This window comes from Helianthus annuus, chromosome 4 (assembly GCF_002127325.2).
Source record: "Helianthus annuus cultivar XRQ/B chromosome 4, HanXRQr2.0-SUNRISE, whole genome shotgun sequence".
NCBI classification, from domain to species: Eukaryota; Viridiplantae; Streptophyta; class Magnoliopsida; order Asterales; family Asteraceae; genus Helianthus; species Helianthus annuus.
The window spans coordinates 2819106-2825105 of NC_035436.2; the positions used below are offsets into that span (position 1 = coordinate 2819106).

General features: G+C 40.8%; 1 non-coding gene across 1 annotated transcript; it reads left to right on the forward strand.

Annotated features, from left to right (window-relative positions):
- The first annotated feature begins 3211 nt into the window (after positions 1-3211).
- Positions 3212-3318, forward strand: LOC118491757. The gene has a single exon (XR_004892202.1). It is a non-coding gene; the product is annotated as a small nucleolar RNA R71 (small nucleolar RNA).
- Positions 3319-6000: the final 2682 nt, after the last annotated feature.

Below are 6000 nucleotides of genomic sequence, written 5' to 3' on the forward strand. Positions count from 1 at the left end.
ATGGTGAAAATCTTTTATTTTATATAGACAGTAAAATAATGTCAAGACATCAAGGACAAACGATAAGGAAAAATCACCTTCAACATAAGAAACTAGTAATTAAAGTCATTAATAAAAAACCAATTAAAAAGTGCAAAAGATTAAAAATAAAAAGTATTACACTAAACACTTGTCTTCACCAAGTGATGTAAGAGACTTAGGCAAACATGGCCTTTGATTGTCAAGAACTCTTAATATCAATCTTGGATCCCGAGATGACTCACACACTCTATGATGGACAATGGATGATGGTGGTGGATGATGGTGTTGCGATGGTGGTGGGTGGTGGGTGAAGTGTGAGAGAGGTGGTGTGCCAAGGGATGAGGTGGTAAAAAAATGAACTTGTTTGTTTATTTGGTTTCATCAAGATACATATTTTTTTTCAAGTTATAAGAAAACTGAGCTTTGTTACTAAAAGAAAAGGTTAAAAATAAAAAGGTTTAGGTGGGTAAAAAGGGTGATTGTTTTGGGTTAAGAAATGAAAAGGTTTAGGCTCAAAGGGGTTAACTAGGGGAATTTTGGGTAGGTGGTAAAAAAAATGAAAAATAATGGTGTAGAAAGAAAAAGGGTTAGTCCTAATGCCTCCATCATTTACTTACTTGGGTTTAAGTTGGTAAGGACCGGGAATGTATTGTCGTGGCAAGTTCTAGAGTCGTACGAACCAAGCGGCTATTCACACTAGAAACGAAAAATGAGCATTTAGTGTAAAGATATGTATTTGTATGCTCAGTAAAGGCTCAAAACTCACTTTTGTGGGAATGGGTTTTTTATGTGATCAAGTATATATAATCAAATTTTAACTAAGCTTGTCATGCCGTTCATAATTTTCTTATGCTGGTTCTTTTTATCACGACGCTATTGGTTGTAAATTTGTAAAAATATAACCTTGTTAGAACCTTGAATTCCCAACTTAAACTTGGACAAGTAAAAAAATGAAAATTTTTGAAAAAAATTTGGGGTGATTAGCGGTTCCAATAGAGTTTTGTGTAAGGTTTGTTATTAGGACTTGCAAGATTCAAGGTTTTAGCACCCCTCCCCCCACACTTAAATTACACATTGTCCTCAATGTGTCCCAAAAATAAGTTTTTAGGTTGATTGAATGTGTAAAAGGGTGTTAAAAGCAAAATTTTATGTTACTGGCATCCTGGACACGGCCCCGTGTTTAGGTGCCAGTGACAACAATTAGTAAAAAGAAATAGAAGCCTGGACACGGGGGCGTGTTCAGTGAACACGACCCGTGTCTAGTTACCTAAACTGGGTGATTGCTACAGAATGTGCAGCACGGGGCCGTGTTGGGCGGACACGGCCCGTGCTGAACTTACTGTAACGAAGAAATTGTTGTCGGATAGCCCTGTTTTCGTGCATGGGGTGATGTTTCTCATTTCCCTTGTTATCCTTCACCATTCCAAGTGTGTTTTATTCCTGCAAATTAAACTAAAAGTTAATCTAAGCTAAACTAAGGATAGTTCCGCGGAATGCCTCCATGGTGCGCCACGTTTATAAGGGTCCTTGGCTAGACCCAAAGGGAGGTCATATATTTTCCGAGCGGGATGTTTTGCATCCCATGTTGCACCGTCGGAGAGCATCATCCAAACTCGAATCAATGACCTTCATGTAATTGATTGGGTCATCGTCCTCTACTCTCTTCTCAACTCCAAACTTCACTTCCTTATCCCCAAACTTCAAAGTAAGTGTTCCGTCATTCATGTCTACCACTGCTTGCGCGGTGGCTAGAAACGGCCTCCCTAGTATGAGGGGGACTTCGGTGTCCTCTTCCATATCTAGTATGACAAAGTCGGCCAGGTAGACGAAATTATCGACTTTGACCAATAGATTCTCAGCGACACCTTGTGGGTATTTGACGGATCTGTCGGCAAGTTGTATACTCATCTTGGTAGGGCTTGTTTTTCCTAGGCCGATTCGTTTGAACATTGATGCAGAAATGAGGTTAATGCTAGCCCCAAGGTCGGCTAGTGCATTACGAACGGGGGATTCCCCGATCGAACAAGGAACTGTGAAGCTTCCAGGATCAATCTTCTTTTGTGGAAGTTTGTTGAGTACGAGGGCAGAGCATTCTTCGTCTAAGTTAACTAATTGCAATGATTCAATTTTCCTTTTATGAGTGAAGAAGTCCCTCATGAATTTAGAGTATTTAGGCATTTGAGTTAGGACTTCGATAAAAGGAATATTAACATGCAATTGTTTTAGTAGATTTTTGAATTTTGCGAATTGCTCATTGGTCTTTTGACGAATTAACCTACCGGGGTATGGAACCGGAGGAGCCTTGGTAGGCTCTTGAATTAGAGGAGAAGCCTTCTCTTGTTGGGGCGGTGTTGTGCTTCCCTCAGTTGGCGGTGGTGGAGCTTCTTCGGAACCCACGGTACAGTTTCTTAACGTTATGAGATGGACTTGTGCTTTTGGGTTTGTTTCAGTATTACTTGGTAACGCGCCTTGTGGTCTCTCAGAGAAATTTTGAGCTAATTGATTTATTTGTTTTTCAATGTTTTGTATACTAGCTTGTTGATTTCTAAAATTCGATTCCAATTGTTGAAATCGATCCGAGTTTTTCTTTTCAGTGTCAGAGATGAGGCGAGATATAGTATCTTCAAGCCTTTCTCGTCCACCTTGTTGTTGAGGGAAATTTTGTGACTCATTTCTTGGTTGTTGAAAGTTTGTTTGTTGGTTTAGGTTTTGTTGGTTACTACTATTGCCGGGTTCTCTCCAACCAAGGTTAGGGTGGTTACGCCATCCTTGGTTGTAGGTACCCGTTGGAGGACCTGACGGCCTAGGTCTATTATCAATGTAGTTTACCGATTCTGGTTGATCATCTGTTTCTTTCATACAACTCCAATTTTCATGTGGCCTACCACACCCTTCACAAGCCATAACCGAGACCGTTTTTGCCATTTCTAACTTTTTTATTTTTGAAGAAAGGGCCTCGATTTGGGTTTGTAAAGAAGTGCTTTCATCAACCTTATGGGCGCCCGGGGCAATAGATTTATTGTCTCGGGGAGTGTGCCACTGAAAATTGTTTTGAGCAATTTCCTCAATTTGATTGTATATCTCATGTGGGCGGCGATTACCTAAAAGTCCCCCGGAGCTAGAGTCAAGTGTCTGTCTCGTGTGTGGCAACAATCCATTATAGAAAGTGGATACTTGTTGCCATATCGCAAGACCGTGATGAGGACACTTTCACAATAGCTCCTTGAACCTTTCCCAAGTTTCATATAAGGATTCCCCATCCTCTTGTGAATATGTATTAATTTCAGTCATTAATTTAGCCGTTTTAGCAGGAGGGAAATACTTATATAGAAACTTTTGGGCTAGTCCATCCCAGGTGTTTACCGAACCAACTGGGAGGGCGTTGAGCCAAGCTTTCACTCGGTGTTTTAGTGAAAATGGAAACATTCGAAGGTGGATTGCGTCATTTGATGCTCCATTGATCCGAAAGGTATCAGATATTTCTAAGAAATTAGTAATATGTAGACGGGGATCCTCGTCCGCAAGCCCATGGAAGGTTGCGGAGTTTTGAAGCATTTGTATCAAATGCGGCCGAAGTTCGAAGTTGTTGGCTTCGACATTTGGTGCATTGATAGCGGCGCCGAGATTACCCATGGTGGGTCGTAGGTAATCCATGAGGGTACGTTGGTGCACCATTGGAAGTAGGTTCCCCGGAACTTTCTCTTGGTTTTTAGCTTTAAGTCTTTTTCCGAGAAAGCGTTTGGGTTCTTCTAGAGGTTCTTTTATGTCTTTACTAGAACTGGAGCTCATACACTACATTGAAAGTTCAGATGTGGTGTCTGGTTCCAAGCCCTACAATAAAAACAGAAAAGAATGCTGGTAAGGAAGTTCACCACGGCCCCGTGCTCAGTGAACACGACCCGTGGTCGGAGATACAACGATTGTTTTCCGGATCCCTGTTACTGGAAAGTTGGACACGGCCCCGTGTTGCACCGACACGGCCCCGTGCTCAGCCTTCTGTAACTCGGAAAATAAAAACTGCCAGTAACACTGCTGGGTACGGCCCGTGTCCGACTAGGCACGGCCCGTGCTGAGTTCTGCAGAAACGGAAAAATTAAGAAAATCCTAAAAAAATAAAAAGAAAAATAGAAAAAATGATTAGGCCCTTGATTCCTAACTTTCTTAAAATCCTTGTGTCCCCGGCAGCGGCGCCAAAAACATGATGTGCGTAAGTGTGTATATAATTTAGGTATATATTTTAGGCCATTTTTACACTTTTTAGCCAAGTTTTAAATTTATAAAACATGATATTTACTAACACTAAACACACATATGGGCAAGTGCACCCATCGTGGACGTAGTATAGTGTTGGTAAGATACCGAGGTCGTCCAAGGACACAAGAGCTTTTAGTACCGGTTTATCCTTAACGTCTAATCAATCAAAATGTTAGAAAAAAGGTTTTTTTTTTAAACTAAGAAAATAAAATTAACTAAAATGCTGAAAAATAAAATAAAAATAAAACAGATAGACATGATGAATCACTTGGATCCGTAGTGTAACCTTTGATTATTTTTGCACTTTTGCACTTGTTTAAGAGATTATCTTAGTTATTGTAGTAGGCCACACTTTTGAAGGCGACGTTACCCTCAACCTAGTAGTTTGAGTCAGCAAGGATACAATCCTAAAGGGTCGGATTATTGAAAGATAATTAATTAAGTTATTAATGCATAATGTGGTAGGCCCCTCTTTTGAAGGTGACGTTACCCTCGGCTAAGTAGTCTGAGTCAGTAGGGATACAGTTCTAAGTAGTCGGGTTAAAGTTTTAATAGTAGTTTAACTTATGAGGGGGTCAAAGAGTTTGGACCCCCGCCATCCAATACCTTTGGGTATCGAAGGAGGTCCTACTAAATTTGACCCAGGTCCTTTGCAGGATCTATACACTGAACAATGGCAAGACTCTTACCAAACCGTTCCCCTAACCCCCGACCAGGTAGCCAACATACCTGCATATAGACCGTGGAGATATGAATGGTGAAAATCTTTTATTTTACATAGACAGTAAAATAATGCCAAGACACCACGGACAAACGATAAGAAAGAATCACCTTCAACATAAGAAATAAGAAACTAGTAATTAAAGTCATTAATGAAAAACCAATTAAAAAGTGCAAAAGATTAAAAATAAAAAGTATTACACTAAACACTTGTCTTCACCAAGTGATGTATGAGACTTACGCAAACATGGCCTTTGATTGTCAAGAACTCTTACGATCAATCTTGGATCCCGAGGTGACTCACACACTCTATGATGGACAATGCATGATGGTGGTGGATGATGGTGTTGTGATGGTGGTGGGTGGTGGGTGAAGTGTGAGAGAGGTGGTGTGCCAAGGGATGAGTTGCAAGAGCTCCAAACACTCCTATTTATAGGCTGAACAGAAGCTCGGGCACGGCCCCGAGTCCGCTGGGAACGACCCCGTGTCCATCCGCATTTCTCTCTTCATTAATTGCAATTCGCAATTGCAATAAATGCGTCTGCAGGAAGTTGACCACGCCCCCGTGTCCGCTGGGCACGACCCCGTGGTGGGCAACAGAAGCTTCTATGAGTTTGTCTTTTCTGCTGCCACTTGGGCACGGCCCCGTGCTCACTGAGCACGGGGCGTGTTCAGCCTTCTATCTCTTTTGTTTTGCTTGTGAAGATGATGTCGGGAGGTCAGGCATGCCACTTTTATTCCTTTTCTTGCATTTATGTTAGATTTAGCTGTCTTTTTGCTTCTTTTGTTCATTTGAGCTCATTTAATCCTTAAAATACAAAAGGAAGACAAAAGCATACTTTTTCCAACATTAGTACTAAAAAAAGGTTAGTTTTATGCCACAATTGATGTAATTTATATGTTGCTTTTTGTGCACATCATCCGCTAAGTTAATTGTATACAAAAACATGTAAAGCTCGCAACATTATCCATCTATCCATCATAAATTTAATCGGAATTGCATAA